The 26,425-nt window shown below is 42.3% G+C and overlaps 1 protein-coding gene and 1 long non-coding RNA gene across 8 annotated transcripts in view; one reads left to right on the top strand and one right to left on the bottom strand.

The window, feature by feature from the left end:
- The window catches only part of LOC137305464 (uncharacterized), a 74,665-nt gene extending 60,008 nt beyond the window's left edge, over window positions 1–14,657 (top strand). Inside the window, exon 4 of one of the 2 annotated variants that reach the window (XR_010958716.1) lies at window positions 14,401–14,657. This is a non-coding gene — a long non-coding RNA (uncharacterized lncRNA). Of the gene's footprint in view, window positions 1–2,700; window positions 3,617–14,400 lie in introns of those variants that run through there. The other variant, XR_010958718.1, reaches the window with a different exon arrangement.
- LOC137305457 (RNA binding protein fox-1 homolog 2-like) overlaps window positions 1–26,425 on the bottom strand; it is a 246,542-nt gene that overhangs the window by 125,467 nt on the left and 94,650 nt on the right. The window lies entirely within an intron of this gene.

The raw sequence follows: 26,425 nt of genomic DNA, 5'->3' as shown, positions 1-26,425 counted from the left end.
AATTAAATAAATTTACAACTTTCATTGCTAATGTCAGATTTGTCATTTTTTGTATTTTTGCTGTAAATAGATACTACATGCTTCTATTACTATTCTTGCAAAATCTGCAAGTAATCTTTCTCAATTTTAGCTTTATTTTGATAGAAAACATTTTTTAAAAAATAACTTTGAAAATACACTGAAATAAAACCAGAAAATGCTGAAGAAGCTCAGCAGGTCAGGCAGCATCTGTGGAGAAAGAAACAGAGGTTTCAGGTCAAAGACCTTTTGTCAGAACTGGAAGATGTTAAAAGAGTTCAAGTTTTTGAGTAAGTATAGAGCCAGGGAAAGGGGGGAGGGAGGGGAGGGGAGGAAAGAACAAAAGGGAAGGTCTGTAATAGGGTAGAGGGCACGAGTGATGGTGCAAGGCAAGGAAGGTGTTAATGGGACATGTTAAGAAACAAAAGATTGATCAGGATTAGCTGTAAATAGCAGCAGCAGAACCATTACCAGAACCTTCTGACAAAAGGTCTTCAACCTGAAACGTTAACTGTTCCTTTCTCCACAGATGCTGCCTGACTTGCTGAGCTTCTCCAGCATTTTCTGGTTTTATTTCATATTACCAGCACCATCTGACTGAAAAAATGGGAGCAGTGGTTATGATCTGAAGTTACTGAAATCAGTATTGAGTCCGGAAGGTTGTAAAGTGCCTAAACAAAAAATGAGGTGCTGTTCCTCGAGCTTCCGTTGTCTTCACTGGAACATGATGTGGAGATGCCGGTGATGGACTGGGGTTGACAATTGTAAACAATTTTACAACACCAAGTTATAGTCCAGCAATTTTATTTGAAAATCACAAGCTTTCGGAGGCTTCCTCCTTCCTCAGGTGAATGTGGAAATGTGGAAATTCACTGGAACAGTGTAAGAGGCTGAGGACAGAGGTCAGAATAGGAGCGGGACGGGGAATTAAAATGTCAAGCGACCGACAGGTCAGGGTCACGCTTGTGGACAGAGCGGGTGTTCAGCAAAGCGATCTCCCAGTTTGCGTTTGGATACAGTATACTAAATTGAAAGTAGTGCAAGTAAATCTGGACGGTGGGAAGGGAGGAGGTGACGGGGCAGGTGTTGCATCTCCTGCGCTCGCATGGGAAGGTGCCTTGGGGAGGAGAGCGGGTGTTGGGGGTGATAGAAGAATGGACCAGGATGTCGAGGAGGGAGCGGTCCCTTTGGAATGCTGAAAGGGGAGGGGAGGGGAAAATGTGTTTGGTGGTGGGATCGCGCTGGAGGTGGCGGAAATGGCGGAGGCTGATATGTTGAATGTGGAGGCTGGTGGGGTGGAAGGTGAGGACAAGGGGGACCCCATCATGGAAATAGGACGGACATGGTTGAGGGCCATGTCAACTACAGTGGAGGGGAATCCTCGGTTGAGGAAAAAGGAAGGCATATCTGAAGCAGTGGTGCAGAAGGTGGTATCGTCAGAACAGATGAACAGAGACGGAGAAACTGGGAGAAGGGAATAGAGTCCCTTACAGGAAGCGGGGTGGGAGGAAGTGTAATCAAGGTAGCTGTGGGAGTCGGTGGGCTTATAATAGATATTGGTTGACAGCCTATCCCCGGAAATGGAGATAGAGAAGTCGAGGAAGGGAAGGGAAGAGTCGGAGATGGACCACGTGAAGGAGAGGGAAGGGTGGAAATTGGAAGCAAAGTTGATGAAATTTTCCAGTTCGGGGCGAGAGCAGGAAACGGCACCGATACAGTCATCAATGTACCGGAAAAAGAGGCGAGGACGGGGACCTGAATAGGACCAGAACAAGGAATGTTCCACATATCCCACAAAAAGGTGGGCATAGCTGGGACCCATACGGGTTCCTATAGTGACACCTTTTACTTGGAGGAAGTGAGTGGAATCAAAGGAGAAGTTGTTCAACGTAAGAACAAGTTCAGCGAGACGGAGGAGGGTGGATGGGGACTGGTTGGGCCTTCGTTCAAGGAAGAAGCAGAGGGCCTGCAGGCCATCCTGGTGGGGAAGGAGGTGTAGGGGGGCTGGACATCCATGGTGAAAAAGAGGGGAACTGGAAACTGTTAAAATGGCGAAGGACATCAGAAGAGTCGTGGATAGGAGGAAATAGGTTCCGTAGGGCAAGATCAGGCTGAAACGATGGGTCTCCCAGGGCAGTCCTGTTTGTGGATCTTGGGAAGGAGGTAGAAGCAGGCTGTGCGGGGTTGGGGGACTATGAGGTTGGAGGCCATGGAGGGAAGATATCCAGGGGAGATGAGGTCAGTGATGGTCTGGGAAACTATGGCTTGATGTTCGGTGGTGGGGTCATGGTCCAGGGAGAGTTGGTGGTCAGCCTCTGCAAGGTAGAGGTCCGTTCACCACAGAATAACAGCACAGTCCTTGTCAGCAGGTTTAATGACAACGTCGGGGTTGGACCTGAGGGAACGGAGTGCTGCGAGTTCAGAGGGAGGTAGGTTAGAGTGAGTGAGGGGAGTAGAGAAATTGAGATCGTTGATGTCATGTCAGCAGTTCGCAATGAAAAGATCAAGAGAGGGCAAGAGGCCAGAGGGAGGGGTCCAGGTGGAATGAGAACTCTGAAGACAGGAGAAAGGGTCTGCTGTGGGGGGGGGGGGGGAAGACTCCTGGTCAAAGAAGTGGGCGCGGAGGCGAAGGAAGAAGAGCTCAGCATTAACTCGATGTTAACTCTGTTTCTTTCTCCACAGATGCTGCCTGACTTGCTGAGCTTCTCCAGCATTTTCTGTATTTATTTCAGATTTCCAGCATCCATCATATTTTTCTTTTGAAAATACACTAGTCCTCTTTTTCCAGTGACGCATTTTAAAAAATGCTCGCAGCAAACTACCTAGCTTTCAAGAGAACAGCGTCCACGACGCCACACAACCCTGCCACGGTAACCTCTGCAAGACATGCCAGATCATCGACACAGATACCACCATCACACGAGATGACACCACCCACCAGGTGCATGGTTCATACTCCTGTGACTCGGCCAACGTTGTCTACCTCATACGTTGCAGGAAAGGATGCCCCAGAGCATGGTACATTGGCGAGACCATGCAGACGCTGCGACAACGGATGAACGGACACCGCGCAACAATCGCCAAACAGGAGGGTTCCCTCCCAGTCGGGGAACACTTCAGCAGTCATGGACATTCATCCACCGACCTTCGGGTAAGCGTACTCCAAGGCGGCCTTCGAGACACACGACAACACAAAATCGTCGAGCAGAAATTGATAGCCAAGTTCCGCACCCATGAGGACGGCCTCAACCGGGATCTTGGGTTCATGTCACGCTACACGTTACCCCACCAGCGAACAAATGTTATCTGTTTTTAATATAATGGGTCATTTGCTGGCTCTCTCTGCCTTCCGGATGTTTCTGCCTCTCTCTGTGTTTTTTTTTCTCTGTTTTTTTTCCCTGTTTGTTTTTTTGTTGAATGTGTATTCGGGGGTTCTGCAGGTAACACCTCTCTGTCTGAACACGGTGATTGCCTTGGCAACGGGCAGTTGCAGGGGCAGTCTGTAAACACCATGTATTGTTCAATATGTATAAATGCGTAGGCTTCAAGGAGCTCTTGAAACATTTGCCTGAGGAAGGAGAAAATCTCCGAAAGCTTGTGAATTTAAAATAAAATTGCTGGACTATAACTTGGTGTTGTAAAATTGTTTACAATTGTCAACCCCAGTCCGTCACCGGCATCTCCACATCGTAATAAGTAAATTTCAGGGTCAACCAGCAAGTAAAATACTTGAAACAATTTCTGTGCTGTAACATTCTATGGCTCTGTGAAACAAATAGGCATTAAATGTATAGTCGGCACCTCATTTCCCATGGAGCTTCACTCAGCTCCCTGTATATGACACTTACAACTGAAGGCACAGTCTGAGACAATGCTGCCTATTAGTACAGGCAGAAGACTAACGCTCCCCGCACAAAACAGGGAAAGTGGTTACACCAGAACAGCAGTACATTGATTCTTCCCAGGCTAACCCCTAGGTTTGGAATTCACATTTGGGGGGGGGGGGGGGGGGAAAGAGAGAGTGGTGGAGGTATTAGCAGCAGGTTAAACCTCAATATCAGAATGCTTAGTTAACAATTTCATTTTCTTCTTTCCATTTTTGTTTTATTTTTGATTATTTTTTACCAACATTGATTGCTGATAAGTAGGTAAGAGTTATTGAACCTAAATTATTAGAAAACAGTTAATATCAGAAGCATTCAGTCATTAATCCAGGTGCTTCTGTGATCTGGTCATTTCAACTGTGCATGCCAATAATCCATTTTACAGAGTCAGCATCAGTAACATCTCTCAGAAAGCTCTCTAAAGTCATCACTGTATATTAGTGAAATAAAACATGTTTAAACTAAAAAATGTTATAATCCCAAAGCTCCCACAATGGGTCAGCCAGTTTATCCAGTGAGTAGCTGATCCACATGGACCAGGAAAGTCCCAGGTTCAATCCTTGGTCAGGGCTGAGTTAGAAAATCTCAGGCAAAGTGGCATTTGGTTTCAGCCCTGAGTTAGGAAGGGAAAGGGAAAAAAGATCAAGATTCCTGTTCCTGATTATTACCTAGCAACCACTAATGGAAGTGCCTGCGTGTGGATGTTGGGCGAGGGTAGAGTCCAGCTCTGATGTGCCAGTGGTCAGATAGCCTGCCAACACTAATTCATGAATAATGGTCACTTGTCAAGGCAATAGACGATCAGTAAGTGTTCATGAAACCTTATCCCCACAGGGAGCAACAGCTTGAGGAATGAAGGGGAGAAAATTGACTAGGAAAAAAATTCCTGTAAAAACTTGATATTGGAACAGTGATGTTGATTGTGAAACTCTAACTTCCATAAGAAAATGTTACAGGAAAGGTGTTGCTGCACAGAAGAGTTGCAGTATTTACACAGTATATAGCAGATTTATTAGTAAACGCAAGGCACCCAAGCCAAAGGAGTACAAGATGTGTTTGTCAAAGATCCTTGTATTTGTATGGTCGTATTGCTGGTAAAATTTAGTATTGTGATAAAACTTTATTTACCAAGAAAATATGCAGTAAGCATTCGTTAAATAGCCCAGTTTGAGTTATAGACAGCAACACATTATATTGGAGAATTGATTCCTGATGCAGTTCTGTGCCACCAGCTTCTAATCCCAGTGACGCAGAAACTGCTCCATATTAATAGTCACTGCTTGTGACTATTTAACTGATCTGTGCCTGGCGGTAATCATAAGATCACTGCACTGGCCTGTATGATGCAGTCTGGATTCTTCAATTACTCAACCAGCCAGTATTCAAATCAACATGGCTGCTTCTACCTCCAACAAACCATTTTTTAAAAAAAAATTATTGCCACAGGTTCCAGTTGAAAACATTTCTTTTGCTGGTGTACGTTGCTTCCAGTGGCAGCAATGTTACTTTGTTTACCGTTGACTGCATATCGCCCATTGGTGGCAAACTTGCAATCTAAGTGAAACCTGGGACTGCCATGTGCTAATAAACAAAGCATTGGCCAGCACTGGCTCATTTGGTCCACTGCTCAAAGTTACATTAATGCATTGGTCACAACACATCTGTGGACCTTGTCCACTCCCCTTCTTCCATTTCCTTCTACTCTCAGAACAGATTGCAGTACTTTTACCTCTTCCTGAAGTCAATTAGAGAGCAGATGGTTTGGATTCTATATTTAGCAACTGACCCATCTCCTAGCAGCTCTCAATGCTGAATACAATTAATGCAGCTTTGGTGTTCTGTGATTTATGAGGGGTATAATATCACAACATACACTAAAGGTGAGTGTACGGCAGTGCTAACATAGACTATTACTTAGTTCAGCAGAGTAAATCACGTCACTTATTCCTTCTTTGAAGTATTTCTTCCCAAACTATTTTTTTTTCATCATCCAGGTGAGGGATGAGTGAAGGAACAGAACACTTCAGGCACTCAATCAGCATTGAGCATGCCTTTATCAGGGGCAAGGCCAAGCACCCTTTTCTCCAGCAATATACTTGAGGAGCACTTCTTACCACACCCACAGTGACATTTGACCATTTTCCAAACCAGCCATCCAGAGGCCTCTCTGAGCAAGATTGCCAATATAATTAGTGCCAAATTAGGGGTGATTTTGGGTTCATGACCACCAGTATCTGGATCGAGTCTACCTAAACTCATTTCAAATAGGACTTTGCCACCCAGTGGATAGAGGTGACTTTTCATCCTATTAGTCTGGGCTGACTTTGATCCCAGATCCCAGAGTTACAACAACAACTTGTACTTGTTTAGCGCCTTTTAACATAGTAAAACGTCCAAAGGTGCTTTACAGGAGCTCTTTGAAAGAGCTATCCAATTAGTCCCATTCCCCTGCTCTTTCCCCCTTCAAGTATTTATCCAATTCCCTTTTGAAGGTTACTATTGAATCTGCTTCCACCACCCTTTCAGGCAGTGAATTCCAGATCATAACAACTCGCTGCGTAAAAAGATGTTTCTTCATGTCGCCTCTGGTTCTTTTGCCTATCACCTTAAATCTGTGTCCTCTGATTACCGACCCTTCTACCATTGGAAGCAGTTTCTCCTTATTTACTTTGTCAAAACCATTCATGATTTTGAACACCTCTATCAAATCTCCCCTTAACCTTCTCTGTCTAAGGAGAACAACCCCAGCTTCTCCAATCTCTCCACAGTCCCCCATTCTTTGAACCATTCTAGTAACTCTTTTCTGCAACCTCTCCAAGGCCTTGACATCCTTCCTAAAGTGTGGTGCCCAGAACTGAACACAATACTCCAGCTGAGGCCTAACCAGTGTTTTATAAAAGGTTTAGTATAACTTCTTTAGTTTTGTACTCCATGCCTCTATTAATAAAGCCCAGGATCCCATAAGTTTTTGACGTTGTGTTTTCGGATGTCGTCACCAAGGGGCAGCATGTAAATGAGAAATAGGAAGGAGCCAAGGATAGATCCTTCGGGGACTCCAGAGCTAACGGTGCAGGAGCAACTCAGACTGCCAACAATGCCTAAGGTGGTGAATTAGCAATTAAGAATGATTGCTAAATTACATTAAAAATGTCAAAGCAAAACTACTGCATTCATCAAAAAAGTGTATTTATTAGTGCGAGGAGAAAGCATGTAAAAGTTACATAAAATCATACTTTTACTGTATGATTTTCTAACCTACAGGAGCAACTTATTTATACTAGTGTTCAGCAAATGATATTACTCAGTGCTTATTAATCTGTGTTTACACAAATCAACTTTAAAAACAACTTCCATTTACATCGTTAGGTATGATAGTGTAGTGGTTATGTTATTGGACTAGCAATCCAGATAACCAGAGTTCAGATCCCACCATAGCATGAATTGAGTTCGGTTTAATAAAAAACTAACATGAAGCTGTCAGATTGTCCTTTAGGATAGGAAACCTGCTGTCCTTACCCAGTCTGGCATATATGTGACTCTAACTGCCCTCTAAAGTGGGTCTAGTAAACCATTTATACTAGAAACAAGAGAGACACTCAGGACATCTCAAAATGCTTTACAACCAGTGAAGTACTTTTGAAGTGTAGTCATTGTTGTAGGAAGCCCATTTGTGCACAGCAAGGTTCCACAAACAGCAATGAGATAAATGACCAGGTAACTTGTTTTTGTGATGTTGGTGGAGGGATAAATATTGGCCAGGACACTGGGAGAAGTACCCTGCTCTTATATGAAACAGTGCTATGGGATCTTTTACATCAACCTGAGAGGGCAGATGGGGCCTCGGTTTAATGTCACAGCCGAAGGATGGCACCTCTGACAGTGCAGCACCACCTCAGTACTGCACTGCGAGTGTCAGTCTGGATTTTGTGCTCAAGTCCCTGGAGTGAGACTTGAACCCACAATCTTCTGACTCAGAGGAGAGTCCTACCACTGAGCCAAATGGACAGAACCTTTATATTTGATGTTGAGACTTTAGCATGAAAACATTTGGTGCAAATGGCCCATACAGTGGTTAGAAGCAAAATGGCCATTCATGTTCATGTTTTGTAATTAACCAGAACACAGTCATCAGATCAACAGCTTTGAAGTTTGGTGTGTTGAGACTTGATCATCTTGCACTAATCCATTTCATTCTTGGCTCTTTCCTAAGCTGCTGTTACAGAAATGCACAGAATGTTTATATATCACAGGACAAGTTCTAGCACCTCCCTTGCTATCTGGAGGAACTGCCTCATGTTCTAAATCCATCGCATTCCTCTTCACACATCTTTGTGTCAGTCAAACTTAGTTACCGTAGCTGAACAGCCCTCAGACAGTTAGTTGAATGCACCACAATGTAGTCAAGTGCCCTGCCAAAAAAAAAGTACTGCTCACATAGGCCAGGAACGTCCAAATTACGTAAAAAACATCACATGCAGCCCCCAATCCATCTCTGTTTATTTGTCCTGTTTCAATTTCATAGGCCTGCAGACTTGGAAAGAGTGATTCTTAGCATTGGTGGATAAATCCTATTCAGAATACCCAATAGCAGCAATTCGCGATATACACAAACTCACGAGAACATGGATTTAAACTTTATACATGGCTTTCGAAGCACCATGATACGTACCTGTGCAGCTCAAAAACACAAAAAGCTTAAGACATTCCTGGCATAGACTGTCTTGCCCTACTAAAGGAGAGGGAGTGATAGAGAGAAGGCATAGGAATTGAACATGGCAACAGCATCACGAAACAGGATAGTTTCAGCTTTACGCCCTCATTTCTCCCGGTTTCTTTGCCCACTCGCCCCAAAACAAAAGCCTACGGTTATTTCCAACAAGAAAATGTTTCATTTTAAAAATTTCTTCTCTAAACCAACATGGTACAATACTGTCTATGTAACAAGACGTCTGAACAGGATTCATCCATTTGATAGGGTAAAAGATTTAAAATACTGTAATCAAAGGGGGCGCCATTTTGTGGGGGAGTATTTTGAGAGATTGCAATTTGTGCCTTGTCTAAGGCACCCTCAATTAGACTTGCCACATCACATTTTCCAACCAGGAAGAAAATCTATTTGATTCAAACATCCCACAGGTCCATTCCCAGACAGGCGTCATTGCAAGGAGAGGTGATCAGAATAGTCCCTGGAACGTTCCGCATCAGCTGGGACCCAAGCATTGCCTGGTTATGAACTTCTTGATGATGTGCTAGAACTGGCATTCCAAAGCTGAAAGGGTTCCGATCCCTTCTTATTGTAGAACAACTGGCTAGAGGCAGACTGAAAAATATTAGGTGAGTCGGTCTCTGTATGGTACCTCCCCTGGCTGGAAACTTTCAGCACGTGAGGTTGACTTGGCAGGTCTCCGTGTCATTGGTTTGCAACAGACACAAATGAGAATATTTCCTCAGAAAAAAGACTTAAAAAAAAACAACTTTTTGTTTGGCAGAGTGAGAAGAGTGCAATATACATACTCTCCTCTTTAACACTACAAGTAATCCTCCTTCAATCAGTAACATCCTTCCAGGTTCACACATGTCTGGATTCTTTTCTGTACAGGTTCTTTTTTGTGAATTTGAGGGAGGTGTCAATACTGGCAACTGAATACTTTTTCATTTTGGGATCCCACTGGCAGCATCAAGCATTCCAAATCAGAGACTGACAAGCCAGATGCACAGCAAAGCTCCATCTGAAGTGTAAATTTTAAAACCATAGGACCATTCACTGTTCAGGCCTGATAATGAATGGAAAAGTGTGAGCTTCACTGTTCCATTACGTAGAACATTCCATCAGCACACACTATTTTATTAGAAATTCATATACAGCTCAACAGATCAGAGATTTTGCTTCTTGACGATAAATTAGAATAGGATTGAAGAACATTTAAGTGAATTTAGATCATCCGAACTCCAAGGGGCTGCTCCACATGCAAGATAAGTTTAATAAGCAGTGTACTACAGAAGTAAGATGAAAGTGAAACAGAATGTTGTCAATTTCTTTCTCTTCATTAAAACTTCAGTTTTTAGGTCGGAAAATATTAATCAGATTCATAGTTTTAATGAAATCCACCAGCCTTAAAAAAGTACTGCACCACTTCCTATACTGACCATTGGGTTATTTGTGTAAACTTATAAACATTTTACAGTCTCATTGAAACCATTATGTGTCCTAATGTATTCTGCCAATAGAAATGCTAATAAATCTCATACACTACCAAACTCATGAGCACAATTTCCCATTAAGAATGTACAGTCTCAGCCAGGCTGTCTGGGAGAGCCAACAAGCAAAGTTTTGGCGATTCCAGACAGAAAAAATGTAAGCCCAGCTGCTCTGGGGAGCCCTCCAATCAGCCAGTTACACAGTGGCACCAGCCTCGGCCTGGGATCAATGCATCTGCCTACATGAGAACAGTGGAATGAAAACAGGACCACCCAGGTCTCTCTTAACCCCCAAAGGCAACCCTCACTTTAAGTGGAATAGGAACCCAGGTTTTAGAGCTGATCAGTAGGGAATGGAGAGATCTTACACCATAACACCAATATTCTACAGCATCATCTCTAACAATACTATGGCCATTTCTCAGTTACAAACACCATATGACATGTCCTTTTTAACATGCCTTCAAAGGCCACCTTGCAGAGCAAGACAGTGTACAGTTATACAAAATAAAAAGGTTGCAGAGAGAAAAGAAAGAAATTAAGACTTAAAGGCTTTGGCACAGAGGGCTAAAGGGTTGTGAAAAAAACAGCTTCTGGCCCAAGATATTTCAGGAAAACATTTGGAATTATTTATTACTTAATACTACTTTGCCTAAGGAGTGATTAAATACAGGACCAAAGCCCTCAAATATGAAGGTGTCAAAACTGCATTTGTAAAGTAGACTACTTTAACTCAAAGTTTTAAAGACATTTGGATCTGGTAATTCACACTGAAGTTTCAGAAATCCTGCATATACACACAATGCCCATTATTCTTTCATTTCCTTTCCAAAGCATTATACTTCCAGCCCCATAGTCACCTCTCGTCAAATTCTCTATTTGAATCCCTTCAGTCTGTCTTCTGTCCTACCTACTGCATCTAAACAACCCTAGTTGATCACCAACATCATGTGACTGCGACCATGGCAAGCTACCCCGCCTCAAGGACAGGGCAGGGCAGAGGGGGTTAGGTTTGGACTGCTCTAGCAAACAGTTGCCACAGAAACGATGGGCCAAACGGCCGCCTTCTGTGCTTACACTTCTTTGGTCTAACCTCTCCTACACAGCTGACCAATCCACCCTCCTCCGCAACCTGTCCTCCATGGTCCAACTCCTATTTGCCCCAAGCAATGGCTTTTCCTCCAACCTCAAAATGGCCATCTCTGGAGAACATCAAGGTTCCATTTTGGCTTCCTCCTTTTCCTCATGGCAATATCACTTGTAAGCATGGGGTAAGTTTCCACATCTATGATGACACTCAGCTCTACCACCAGCCTGGACTCCATGATCACCTCTGTATTTTCAGATTGCTGATCTGATATCAAATCATGGATGAATGAGAAATTTTTCAATCTGAACGTTGCCATCTTATTTGTCTCCCATCAAAAACTCTGTCCCATTGCCACTGTCCCCATTCCTGCCCAGCTAGTCATTCAGGCTGAACTAAACAGAGTGCAACCTCCGCAACCTCAGTGTCCCGTTCAATCCAGTTGAGCTTCGAAACCTATATCTATAACCAAGAGCACAACATTGCACTCTTTTGCCCTTAGCTCACCCCTGCCTCACCGAAGCCTTCATCTATACTTATGTTATCTCAAGACTCAACTTCTCAAATACTCTTGGCTAAGACTCCTGAATTTATCTCTATTCAAACTCCAACTTATCCAAAGCTCGGCCACCCTCATCCTTCCCATGCAAAATCTTGCCCATCCATCATTCCTGTCTTCACCAACCACCATTGGCTCCATCTCCCAAGGCACTAAATCCAAAATTCTTGTTTACAAATCCTCATGGCCTCATTCTCCCTTTTCTCCAGAGCTCCTTCAATCCTTTATCCCAGCCAGTGCCCTATAGTGCTAGAACTCTGGCAACTGTGCATCCCCCTCACCACTTGACAGCAGAATTTTCAGTTGTGTTGGCCCCACTCTTCCTAAACCTCTTCACCTTGATATTTCCCATCTTCACTTTAAAAACCTCAAAACTTGCCTTTAAAAATTTTGAAACCTACCTTTTGACTGTGCCTTTGCCAATCCTCCTAAATCCCTCTACCACTCAGTCTGTCCCTCTCCTAAATCCTCTACCACTCAGTTTCTCTCCTTGGTACATTACTTTGTTAGAAATGTTATCTCTAGCTGCATACACTCATCTGAATAGAAGAGAAAAATGACAAGATGAAAACGTGTGAAGAAATTATTTGAGTAAATTAACTGGTCAGTCTGTGATACTTGAGGTTATGTTAATAGTTGCAGTGAAAGAAAATTGGGGGATTTGATTGGTCTATTTTCTGCTGGCTCTTCATTTCTCATTGTTCTTTTTGATTCATTGCATTTAGTTGATTGGTTATTTGAGCCATGATGATTTTGTGCCTTAGAGACATGTGCTGCAATAATTGCACACTAGCTACAACAATGATTTCTGAACAAAAATGACAATAACAAGTCTCTTCCATATATATCTGCATGAGCTGCGTTCAGGAAACTCATGCCCATTTACACCGTGTTAGGGACCTTTGGGATTCATAACGTTTGTTAGGTGATAATGTACATTTATCGGTGAAGTAACAGGCTATTGTTTGGAACTAGGCAAGTAAAATTGCGCACCATGTTTTTCCACAGGATGTGCCCAGATAAAAATGCCTTCATGTGGACTCTGTTACAATTGTTCTTTATTGGCTTCGCAACTTTTTCCCTACTTCTCTAAAGCTAATGTGTCATGCTGGGGTATAGTTTCATGGGCATTGGCAGCATCTCTTGCATCTAATGGCTACTCATTAGGTGCGAGCCTAGACAATAAATTTAGCAGGATATTTTATCACAAGAAGCATCATAACCAAGTCCAAACCTACCCTCACCTAATGTCCACACAAAATGTCTCAACAGGGAACATTAGACAGCATCAACTTCTTCCCCTTTAATTGTCTGGAACACGGAATCCAACCGTCATTTCCCCCACTGCCACTACAAGTTAAATCAGCACAGGCCAGGGATCAAACCGAGGGCATTGCAGAATATGTATAGCTCAGTACCACATTATGTGCTACGTTTACTTGCTGTGCCAATGCAGCTATTTTTTAAATTTAATCAGTCTAAAATTAGGGCTGGTAATTGTTCAATAAGTTGGTCGTTAATGTGCCAACCTGAATTTTTATACTAAGTCTGGTGGACAGTTGTTTCAATTAAAATGAAGTATAATAGGAAGAGCACTAGGACCATGCAGCAGCTCTCACTGTTGAGAAGGAATTGTTGGTGGGCTTAAAATCAAGTCCAGTCTCTTGCTCCAATGAGAACCTTGGAGGAAAAAAAGAGAAAGAAAAATACAGTACGTAAAGAGAAAGGACCAAAAATGAAATGTTTGCTACCTAAACTCTCTTAGTCATAACGGTTCACTTTATTAAAAATCATAGCCAAAAAGCCTAATAGGAAAAAGTCTAAATGTTGAGCCTGCCTGGAACATCATGCCCCAAAAAAGGTCTTATTTTTAACAGCAAGATGGTTTCACTAATCACATTTTGCCTTTTGCCAAATCCGCTCTTTACGAAGTTGTTCAAAGCGTAATGATTTTGATTTTTTTTTGAAGGGAACTGGGATTCAGTGTTTATGCTGATAAGCTACAAATTAGTCGGTTGTATGTAACCTGGTGCAGATAGTGTGCAGCAGAGCTCAGTGCCAGAGGGACATCATGTGTCTTTAAATCCAAACTAAAATCTCAACCCAGAATTTGGAGAGCAAGAATTTTTGTTTTGCTCATAGCTAATGCATTTGTCGCGTGAACGGAAACCTCTGGGAAAATCATAAGAGCAAGGATCTCCCATATAGGGCAACACAATCGCCTTTTCCAAAGTAACATTTTCCCATTATCTTAAATATCCAACTGTGTACAATGCTGTAATTACTGGCCCATCCACCATATCACCCAACTGATGCAATAAAGTGAAATAAAAACTGCAGAAACATGCACACCAAAATAATTCCACACTCAGATGTAAACAGAAAAAAAGCCAGCTCTGGTTTAAGAGGTGGAATTACTTAGTACTCTTTGAACACATGCCTGCCTTTTGTTGACCTACTTACAGCAGGCTGCATTTCAGAACAAATCAAAATCAACCCACACAACGGCCTGTTTAAAGGATCATCATATTTAAGAATTCTAAACCATTAAGAAAGTTCACAAGTGGGTGACAAGTTATGGCAGATTTTTGAAATATAAAGATTTTGTTTGTAAGCACCCATCTGAAATCCTTTTCCTTAATGTTTTATTACAGACCCGTGTGGTCCAGCGTGGAACGCCAGATGCATTTGATGTCGCTGTTTAAAAGGTTCACTGCAGCGAACAGGAAAAAATTGCTAAAATTTCAAGCGATGCTAAGCATATTTTGGTGCAGTGATTTTGCATTCGTTTCTTCTTCCATGGTGAAGCAGCAAGCACTTTTGAAAGATGCTAACTCCTGGAGAGAAAACTGGAGGGAACATCTGAAGAGGGTGCAATTGTGGGAAGGTGATGAGTTTCCCAGATTTTCCCAAGTGCGTTCTTGCCTTAATTTGTTGTATATGGAGCATAAAAAAATAAAATTTGGTCCTCAAACCAGGTATCATTGCTTCTGGGAAAAAAACTCAGACCAATTATCTATTTAAGGAATCTTCTCACTTGCCTCTATTAAACTTGCACAGAAGAAAAGTATTTAATTTCCCAAGATGCGTGAAAGACCCTAAACAGCACACCCCTAAATAATGAACATATGGTCATTTTGACATTTTTATCCCTCATTATCAAACCAAAGTCACCCAGTGAAGGAAACATACCCTCTGTTGTATATCAGCAGCACGTCCACTGCTACTTTTTATTTTATTCATTCATGGGATGTGGGCAACGCTAGCAAGGCCAACATTTATTGCCCATCCCTAATTGCCCTCGAGAAGGTGGTGGTGAGCCACCTTCTTAAACCGCAGCAGTCCGTGTGGTGAAGGTTCTCCCACAGTGCTGTTAGGGAGGGAGTTCCAGGATTTTGACCCAGCGACGATGAAGGAACGGCGATATATTTCCAAGTTGGGATGGTGTGTGACTTGGAGGGGAACGTGCAGGTGGTGTTGTTCCCATGTGCCTGCTGCCCTTTGTCCTTCTATGTGGTAAAGGTCGCGGGCTTGGGAGGTGCTGTTGAAGAAGCCTTGGCGAGTTGCTGCAGTGCATCCTGTGGATGGTACACACTGCAGCCACGGTGCACCGGTGAAGGGAGTGAATGTTTAGGGTGGTGGATGGGGTGCCAATCAAGCGGGCTGCTTTGTCCTGGATGGTGTTGAGCTTCTTGAGTGTTGTTGGAGCTGCACTCATCCAGGCAAGTGGAGAGTATTCCATCACACTCCTGACTTGTGCCTTGCAGATGGTGGAAAGGCTTTGGGGAGTCAGGAGGTGAGTCACTCGCTGCAGAATACCCAGCCTCTGACCTGCTCTTGTAGTCACAGTATTTATGTGGCCGGTCCAGTTAAGTTTCTGGTCAATGGTGACCCCCAGGATGTTGATGGTAATGCCGTTGAATGTCAAGGGGAGGTGGTTGGACTCTCTCTTGTTGGAGATGGTCATTGCTTGGCACGTGTCTGGTGCGAATGTTACTTGCCACTTATCAGCCTAAACCTGGATGTTGTCCAGGTCTTGCTGTATGCGGGCACAGACTGTTTCATTATCTGAGGGGTTACGAATGGAACTGAACACTGTGCAATCATCAGCAAACATCCCCATTTCTGACCTTATGATGGAGGGAAGGTCATTGATGAAGCAGCTGAAGATGGTTGGGCCAAGGACACTGCCCTGAGGAACTCCTGCAGCAATGTCCTGGGGCTGAGATGATTGGCCTCCAACAACCACTACCATCTTCCTTTGTGCTAGGTATGACTCCAGCCACTGGAGAGTTTTCCCCCTGATTCCCATTGACTTCAATTTTACTGGGGCTCCTTGGTGCCACACTCGGTCAAATGCTGCCTTGATGTCAAGGGCAGTCACTCTCACCTCACCCCTGGAATTCAGCTCTTTTGTCCATGTTTGGACCAAGGCTGTAATGAGATCTGGAGTCGAGTGGTCCTGGCGGAACCCAAACTCAGCATCGGTGAGCAGGTTATTGGTGAGTAAGTGCCACTTGATAGCACTGTCGACGACACTTTCCATCACTTTGCTGATGATTGAGAGTAGACTGATGGGGCGGTAATTGGCCGGATTGGATTTGTCCTGCTTTTTGTGGACAGGACATACCTGGGCAATTTTCCACATTGTCGGGTAGATGCCAGTGTTGCAGTTGTACTGGAACAGTTTGGCTGGAGGTGCGGCTAGTTCTGGAGCACCAGTCTTCAGCATTACAGCCGGGATGTTGTCGGGGCCCATAACCTTTGTTGTATCCAGTGCACTCAGCCATTTCTTGCTATGACGTGGAGTGAATTGAATTGGCTGAAGACTGGTTTCTGTGACGGTGGGGTTATCGGGAGGAGGCCAAGATGGATCATCCACTTGGCACTTCTGGCTGAAGATGGTTGCAAACACTTCAGCCTAGTCTTTTGCACTCACGTGCTGGACTCTGCCATCATTGAGGATGGGGATGTTTACAGAACCTCCTCCTCCCGTTAGTTGTTTAATTGTCCACCACCATTCACGACTGCAGAGCTTTGATCTGATCCGTTGGTTGTGGAATCGCTTCGCTCTGTCTATAGCTATGAAGCCCAACAAGCTGTTGCCTTGCTCTGCTGTAGTCAAATGGACAAAGATAAGTGCAAATGAGGGAGGCCATTCAGCCCATCTAACTATCTTTCCACAGAAACCTTCATTCTCCATCACAGCACCCACAGCCGAATAATTCCACAGTTTTACCTCCATTATCCTTCCCGGAAGTGCACTCTAGATACAAATCACTTGCATGGCGTGCTTCCTTTTATCAGCCCTTTTTCTAGTTTGGACCTCTGTCCTCTTGTACTGCACTAACGGTTGAACTTTGTATTCCACTTAGTATCTTATATACAACTATAAGGTAGACTGTCATTAGCCTCCTTTCATGGTCAAGAGAGAGTTTAAGCTTTCTTTATAACTCAGTCCTTTGACACTACAGATCAACCACATGGCCCTTCCCTCCATTGCTTCCAGGGCTTGGACACTTCTTTTGCACTTTTTATGATGATGAATCTGGCAATACAAGTGAGAGATTTAGGATCTGGCTTTATTTTTTACCGCAAATGTAGCAATTCCTACTGTGATGGTGACACTGCAATCAGTGTGATTTCCTTTGAAAATCAGCTTAATTACAATTTTAGGGCAAGGGAAGCCGTTTGTGAAAAAACAGGTCTTAAGGATTTCAGACTGGTATATAATTACCCTGAAGCAGGAGACTTGAGTCTCAATAGATATTTTCGCTCTTCCCTTAAAAGAGCAAGCTTCACTCAGCCAGATCGCAAGGGAGGGGTCACATTATGCATCCTCTGGCAGTCAACCCAGGTGTGGTATGCTTACAGTCACAGATCTGCCGGCTACATTGTTCCATCCACCGAATGCAAAATACCCCTTTTTAAAAAATCTTTTTTGGGGGAGGAAAATCTAGGAAGGAAATCGCATTACATTTCCAGTTGGTCATAATTGTTAATTAGAAACTAAACAGGACAACGCTGATCTGATTTTAACAATTTACTCTGCTTAGCCACGGCCAGTATTCTCACACAACTCCTGTATGGTTACAGATTACAGCTAAAAGAATCCTGCATTTTATTTTAATTTATGCTCCTCTCTCCTAGAGGTGTTGACTCAAATTTGGTACAGTTCTATGAGCACCAGTCACCCTCTAGTACTCATCCCAAGGGGCCATTCTTCATGTGTAAGCCGAGACAAAGGAGTGTCAGTGGGCTATTTAATCGCAGAAAGGAAAAACTTGCATTTATGCACGTGCCTTTCATAACCACAGCGGCATCAAAACCAAGCACGACCATGTTCAACATCCACACTTGCACAAGTTCCAGCGAGAGTAACTGGATAACAATCAAAAGCAAGAACACTGGCTGATTTTTCCTCTTCCTAACCTAGGGGCACTGAGGCCTTATCACTCCACATAACATCAACTAACAGTGCAAACCACTAATCTAAACTGGGGCCCTCCTAGAACCTGCTGCAACCTCATTATATACCAACACCTAAACTATTCATCAAGATATTTGTACTTATTTTCCTCCTTTTTCTTTTTCTAGGTCTCTCTGAATATCCAGGATGGGCAGACTATCTGTGCAAAGCCCCCGTCAACTCTGCCCCATGAACAGCCCCTAGAAAGTGTGCAAAAATAAGGTACACACACTAATTTTTCCTCTTCCTCTTGTAAGGAAGGATTTCATTCTCTTCAGCGCCTCTCCACAAGAGATTAGCAATTAAATATGTGGGGACTCTCATACAGGAGCCATTTCTGTTCCAACTCTGCACCACCGTGCCTCTTCACATTTTACAACTTGACGCTGTTTCAGTTGTGTTAATTCAAGTGTTATGAGACTTACATTTGGCAAAAAAAATTAAGGCAACCATCCTATAGAGTGAAGTAAAAGGCAAATGTTTACCAAGATCTTGACTAATATTTTCCAGATTTTGGGAGACAAGTTGGTGGGTGGAGTCTCGTTGAATTTTTGTTTTTCCTAATTTATTTGGACAAGGCTGCCAACAGTTTCTTCCAGAATTTGTGTGCAGTTTTAATATAAAACAGTTAAAGTAATGGTACACACGCCCAATAAAAGATACAGAAATAGACAAACACGTGATAGCTGAGTTTTCCCAAAGGGTTCATCTTCTCCAAGGATTCTGGTAAGACAAACTTCAAAAACAAGCAGCTGTATGTAATGAAAGCAGGAAAGATTTGAATCTGATGTAGTGGGGTCACAAACAAAAAACAATTCAACTCTAAAAACTTGAGGGTCAGAACATTATACATTTTCACAATATCCTTACATCCCCAATGGGTACACGCGGAATAAACTATCAATCAGATTTTTTCACCTTGAATGGATGACAGAGAAGAAAAATTAAAACAAGCCATGGCACTTGATCACTTTCCACAGCTTCCTCAGAGTACAAACTCAAACATTCCTCATAGCTAAATGTTGAAACTTAATACATGGTCTAACAGATGATCTGGTTTCAACAAAAAAAAGACCTGAGCTCAAAAATATAGATATTTCTACTGACTTTATTCGTAACAGGGCAATCTCTAGCCAATCATAATGGAGGGGGTGGGAGGAAGAGAGATGACAGCAGAGGGAAAATCTCAAGTTTCCACAGGTTTCACCAAGTAGAAAGGCAGAATGGGGGTGGGGGTGGGGGAGGAGTAGCAGAAAATATTTTGTTTTGAAAATAAAAAAATGCTATCTTTTGGTGATGTGAAGTGTGAAAATCAAAATATAAACTCTCATAGGTAACTTAGAATCAACCTGTTTCAAAACAGCAATAACGTCACAGTGCTATATCAGACCAACCAAGTATTAGGTTCAAATATTCCAGTGAATGGCAAACTGAATACCCAGATATATTTACATATTTTGGTATCTTATGTAAGAATGAAAAAGAGACATCGATAAAATGCTCAGGGATGTTTTGATAACCTAAGGAGTTGAACAAACTGCTTTGGAAATTCCACTCATGCAACATCTTGTTGGTAGTTGGATTTTAGTTTTCATTCCAAAATAATCTTATTCACAGACCATCAATAATGCACCATCACATCATTGTGCACTCCTCTACAGAAATTTGACAGGATTGCATCAACACTTGATCAATTTAGTGTATTCATGGCACACTAATCTAATCTCTGTTAGCTCAGGCCGCCCCTGCATAGAGTATATCAAGTCAGCAAATGACGGTGCTGGAGACCAAATTGAAATTTCAATATCAGATTAGTAATTGCAGCAATGTTACAGATATAATATGCAACAAATCTCAAATATCCAAATCAAGTGCATGTAGTCCTGTAGTACGTCCACACCAACTGGCTCAAGTACCAGAGTCCATAAATTCTTTTAGATGATCACTCAACAGTTGCTTGAAAATGATTATTAAAGGAAATGAGGAGTGAACAGAAGCGTGGGCTTAGACTGGGTGCAGAAAAACTGGTACAGATTTGATGAATAGGGTGGCCTGTTGCTTTGAGTAACATTCTGTGACTTCTTCTAAAGTAAATGCACCCTTCCTAATGTAGGACAGCAAAAACTGAACGCAATACTCCAACTGAGATGTGACCAGTACCCTGTATAACTGCAGTAGTACTTCCTAACATTTATATTCTATGCTTCTTACAAAGCCATTCATCCCATTAATCTTTTTCATCACATATTGCATCTGCAGGATATTTTTTTAATGACTTTTGTACCTGAACCCAACCATACACATCCCTGAGTGTATCACCATTTAGACTGTACTCCCATTGGCTATTGTTGTGTCCTGAGTGTACTACCAAATACCGTGTTAAACTGCATCTGCCCTCATTCCATCATTGCTTTTTATATCTTCCTTCGCAATGGTTTGTTCTCCTCTTCACAATTAATAATTCCATATTGCTTAGAGTTATCTGGAAACTTGGATAAACCTCTTTCTGTTCCCAAATCCAGATCATTTATATACAGAGTGAAAGGTTGGAGCCCTGACAACAGGTCACTGCCCACCAATTCAAAAATGTCCCTTCTATCCAAACTTTCTGCCTCCTACCTCCCAATCCTTAAGGTGTCCTTACCACAATACATAGAAATATAAAGTAGTTGTAACACAGAAACAGGCCATTCAACCCAACCAATCCATGTTGACGCTTACTCTCTATGCAACCAAATAGTCCTAACCGCATTACCCATTCTGTTCCCAAGCCCCTTTATCCCCTATTCCTTCATCCACCTATCCAATCTCATTTTGCATGTTGACAGTCTGCAGAGTGGTGTTCCCCAGAGGTCAGCACTAGGACCACTCCTTTTCTTGATATATATTAATGACTTGGACTTGGGTGTACAGGGCACAATTTCAAAATTTGCAGATGACGCAAAACTTGGAAGTGTAGTGAGTAGTGAGGAGGATAGTGATAGACTTCAAGGGGATATGGACAGGCTGATGGAATGGGTGAACACATGGCAGATGAAATTTAACGCAGAAAAATGCGAAGTGATACATTTCGGTAGGAGAGGCAATATAAACTAGAGGGCACAATTCTAAAAGGGGTACAGGAACAGAGAGATCTGGGGGTATACATCCACAGATTGTTGAAAGTGGCAGGGCAGGTTGAGAAAGCATTTAAAAAAGCATACGGGATCCTGGACTTTATAAATAGAGGCAGAGAGTACAAAAGCAAGGAAGTTACGATAAACCTTTATAAAACAGTGGTTCGACCACAACTGGAGTATTTGGAGTATTGCGTCCAGTTCTGGGCACCACACTTTAGGAAAGATGTAAAGGCCTTAGAGAGGGTGCAGAAAAGATTTACTAGAATGGTTCCAGGGATGAGGGACTTCAGTTATGTGGATAGACTGGAGAAGCTGGGATTGTTCTCCTTAGAACAGAGAAGGTTGAGAGTAGATTTGATAGAAGTACTTAAAATCATGAAGGGTCTAGACAGAGTAGATAGAGAGAAACTATTCCCATTGGTGGAAGGATCAAGAACCAGAGGACATAGTTAAAGGCGATTGGCAAAAGAACCAAAGGTGACATGAGGAGAAGCTTTTTTACACAGCGAGTGGTTAGGATCTGGAATGCACTTTTAGTGGGATGTGGTGGAGGCAGATTCAATCATGGCTTTCCAAAGGGAACTGGATAAGTACTTGAAAAGCACTTAAAATACCAACCATACAGGAGGGCAAACCTTCCCAATGCAATACCAATCGGGTCATTCTAAAATATAAATTCAGCATGCTATACAATAATATTACATAGAATTTACAGCACAGAAACAGGCTATTCGTCCCACAGGTCTATGCCGGTGTTTGTGCTCCACTAGCCTCCTCCCTCCCTACTTCATTTAACCTCATCAGCATAACCTTCTGTTCCTTTCTCCCTGATGTACTTATCTAGCTTCCCCTTAAAGGCATCTATGCTATTTGCCTCAACTACTCCATGTGGTAGCGAGCTCCACATTCTCACCACTCTCTGGGTAAAGATGTTTCTCCCGAATTCCTTATTGGATTTATTAGTGACTATCTTATATTTTTGACTCCTAGTTTTGGACTCCTCCAAGTGGAAACACCTTCTCTATGTCTACCCTATCAAACCCCTTTATAATTTGAAAGACCTCTATCAAGTCATCACTCAGCCTTCTCTTTTCTAGAGAAAGTCGTGCCATGCTGGACAGACAATGTTATAACTATTGCAATCAGATTCCAAACCTACTTGACATTTCAGCATTACCAGAGAATTCTAACTGCAGGATGAAAACACAGGGCAGTCGGAATTCAACATATAGGACTGCAAAGCTCCTAAACATGAGCTGGACAATCAGGATACATAGGACTGAATCGAGTAATGCCAATTATTCACTCAAGCTGAAATCCTCTCCCTCTATACAAATGTCAATTGGGTACACAGGCTACATCCTACCTGACCTATAACAATGCCAATCAGGTTACAAAAGACCAAGAAGGCAATGTGCTGCTGCCTGACTGTTGGTGCAATGATTTTAATGCTTTCAGACACATTAACTAATTCAACATGTTTGCATGCAATTATTCAAATTAGGTTTGGGACTGAGAGACTTGAGGTTTATCACGACCTTGGAACATCACAATTTTATCTGTCAGTGTCAACATGTGTTAAGCAGTATACACGTTTGTCAACATGGTGCAGGTACTTAATCCATCAAACCTCTCAAGGTTTGATCTGTGAGCTACTGGACGGTAGAAATAAACAAGGTCAAGCACTAGCTCATTTCCACAAACCAATTTTTCTACTGCAAAAGTAGACGGCCCCCTTCTCCTCCCCCTCCCTCCACACATGCACACACAGTACAGCAAAGCATTGGTGGGAGATATCAACACTGTTCTCAAAAAATATGCATTCCTGAATTCAGATCCCGATTCTACTTGGCAAACCTGCACAATGAAGCAATTTCCGTTCATCTTGTCCCTGATGGTTCACTTGTCCATCTGCAGCCTGTGAATCCAATTATCTGCAAAGCTACAGTTAACCGATAGCATTCCCCGCTCCCCAGGTACAGTTTCCAGCGTAAACCAAGCTTGCCTTCCCTACCCCCACAGCCAAATGGACTCAATTACCAGATGGTGAAAGATAATTGATAGAGCTGTATTTAAGGTCACATTATATGAAAAAAATTCTCAAATTAACCCCTTCATCATCACACTGCGTTAAGCACTGCTTTAAAATGAGCAGCCCCAGCCAAGAAGTTCTTGATTATAAACACTTCAAGGTAACAGAGATGGGAGTTAGGCACAGTATCAGTATTACATGGAGGTGGCACACATCATAAAAGGGAGATAGCATCTAATAATCAGTATTAGAGGGATGGCTTAGTGTATCGTATCGGAGGGAGACGGAATGCAGAATCAGTATTAGAGGGAGATGGCACAATATCACATTATAGGGAAACAGCACAATATCACAGTATTATAGAGAAGCAGCACACAGCATCTGTATTAGAGGAGATGTGGGAAGCAATTCACTTTGAATGACTTCAATATGCCTATGATTTGACGACAGCCTGAAGCTCTTCTACCCCATGCCATGATTACAATGGTTTTAGCTTTCACTTAGACTCTCAATCACTTATTTCTGAACTCAGCCACCCATCCTGGGGATATTAACACTTACAAGTATCATAGCAACTGTACCAATTACAGGTAAATGATCAGTTTTGATGGGATGCTCTGCCAGAAATTACAAATAATTACCCAAGTGAAAAAAGCACCTCTAAATTGAAGAAATACTCCAGGTAAACTCATACCACTATTGCATGAGCCTAAATCCACTTTTTTTTTTCCAAAGAGATGTTTTTTAAATTTACCTCTCCTCGTAATTAAAATTTCTTCCCGCCCCCACGATGGCTGTTAGATATATTTTTTGACAAACATAACTTGATTGTCTACATGAGGGCAGCATTATTTATTGTAAAAAAAAATATTTTAATTAAGCTCCTGGCCCAAGGCAAAAACTAAATACCCAGTACACCGTCCCAGTGGAGGAGGGAGGGAGGGAGGGTGGGACAGGGAGGAGAGAAAAGAATTAGAAAGAGAGGGAAAGAAACAGACAGCTTGAGACAGGTTGCAACATCTCTTGCATCCATGACCAGGAATGCCATAAAGAAAAGCCTCAAAGATGTGAGCACGTCATTCTGCATTATACTGATAGACCACAATTCCCAGAATGCACCACTGTCTATGTGTGCCACTTTGAAGGACTGCAGTTCATAGGTTAAACCTTTCTTCTCCATCCAATACAGTAGTGGATGGAAAGGGTTGGGCTTACAAACAGGAAATCATGAATGGCAAGTTCTGTAAATGATTTTCTTGTCAATCATTAAAAAATTCTGATGCTTGATTATCTTGATTTTGAGTTGAACAAAAATTTATAAAATTTCCCACAGTCTTCTGACTGGAAATTGGACCCGGGTGGAAAAAACTACCAGATGCCATCATAGTTCAGGATATCTCCAGCAGTATTAAATGGGTAAGCTCCTGCTTCTTGAGGACCAGTGATTTTAATTTTAAATTTCTGCTCTGCAACTTGCTCCCCACTGTGCTCCACTCCCCAACCCCAGATTATTTGTGAGCAATGTTACCATGATCAGCTAGTGTAAACAATATTGCCTTGTGCTGTGTGATATATTTCCAGGTTTCGATTCACTGTTTAATATCTCAGTAATTTTCACTGGTATCAATCCAGTCCTGAATGCAATATTTCTGCATTTGAATTGATAGATTATCCAGTGATTATTGCAAAATAGGATAAGCCCTAACTGTGGACTGCGCGTCTATGATCCAATCTCCTTGACCATGTGGGGCGCAGCTCATTTATGGAGATTCTGTTCGAACTGTTGAAAGGGGCAATAGGACTTAGAAGCCCAAACTGTGTTTAAGAGTTACAATACCGCTGATGTGTGAACAAGAAACATAAAAATGGGAGTGCCCACTTCACACTGAAGCTCTTATTTTGTAACAAAAAATCTTGCATTTATATAGCACCTTTCTCGACCTCAGTACATCCCAAAGTGCTCACAGCCAATGAAGTACTTTGAAAAGTAATCACATGATGATTTCCCCATCCTGACTGTGGGGCCATTGGCAGTGCTCCTGCAGCTGTTCTGGCTGAGATCAGCTGACTCAGCAGAGCCTGGGATCTTGCGGATCTGTATGGCTGAACTATTCACTAGATAAACTGCTCAGCCATTGCCTGAGACTAGAGGGCTTCACTTTTACATGAGTACTCCACAATAAGGACAATGCTACCAGGAATGAGTGGTTACAGATATGAATAAAGGCTTGAAAAATCAGAGCTCTTTTCCACTGAGACGGAGAAGATTAGGCAGGAGTCATAAGAGGTTTTCAAAATTCTAAAAGGTTTTGAGAGGGTAAAGAGTGAATTGTTTCCCCTGGTTGGTGAATCAGTAACAAAGGGGCATATATTCAAGATTATTAGAAGGAAGAGGGATATTACAATATAGAATGCAATACCACAAGTGGCTATTGAGGCAGAAATTAAAATAATTTAAAAGAGAATGGGATAAAGATTTGAAAAGGGATAGGAAAGAACATAGGACAGGAAAATGGGTTAAAGTAGATAGCTCCAGTTGAACAACCAGTAGGCGCAATGGGTCAAATGCCTCCTCCTGTGCTATAATTTCCAAGATTCTATGTAGGGCTTCATCCAGCAGTGTTTTCTACGTTTGTTTATAGCCTGTAGAAGCCCCATTTACAACTACAGGTCACTCAAGCATTGTGAAATTTCAAAGTGCTTTTGGCAGGCACTTGTTAGGAAAAATGCATTTCATGGCAAACATCAGTGTGATTGGGAAGTGCTATGCATTAGAAGCTTAGTATTTATGTATCAAATTATAAATGTTGGAAACAGAGACTCCAGAGTAAATAGAAAAATCAATAACATTTTGGTATCAGTTTTTGCTACATAAATAACAATCCTGTTTTCCGGCATTTTATAGTGCAAAGAAATAAATTAAATGGTGAAGTCCAAAAAGGATTTTTTTTTAGGGGTGAGGGAGCTGCTTTGAAGGTTGTGGATGATCACTGATGCACACTTTTTAATAGCTAGTTTGAAGATTTTAATTCAGCTACCTTACACCACCAGGACATAGC

The sequence above is a fragment of the Heptranchias perlo genome, chromosome 40 (assembly GCF_035084215.1).
Source record: "Heptranchias perlo isolate sHepPer1 chromosome 40, sHepPer1.hap1, whole genome shotgun sequence".
In the NCBI taxonomy this organism is placed as follows: domain Eukaryota; kingdom Metazoa; phylum Chordata; class Chondrichthyes; order Hexanchiformes; family Hexanchidae; genus Heptranchias; species Heptranchias perlo.
Note: the sequence above shows the minus strand (reverse complement) of the source record. Positions and strands in the feature narration are given on the sequence as shown.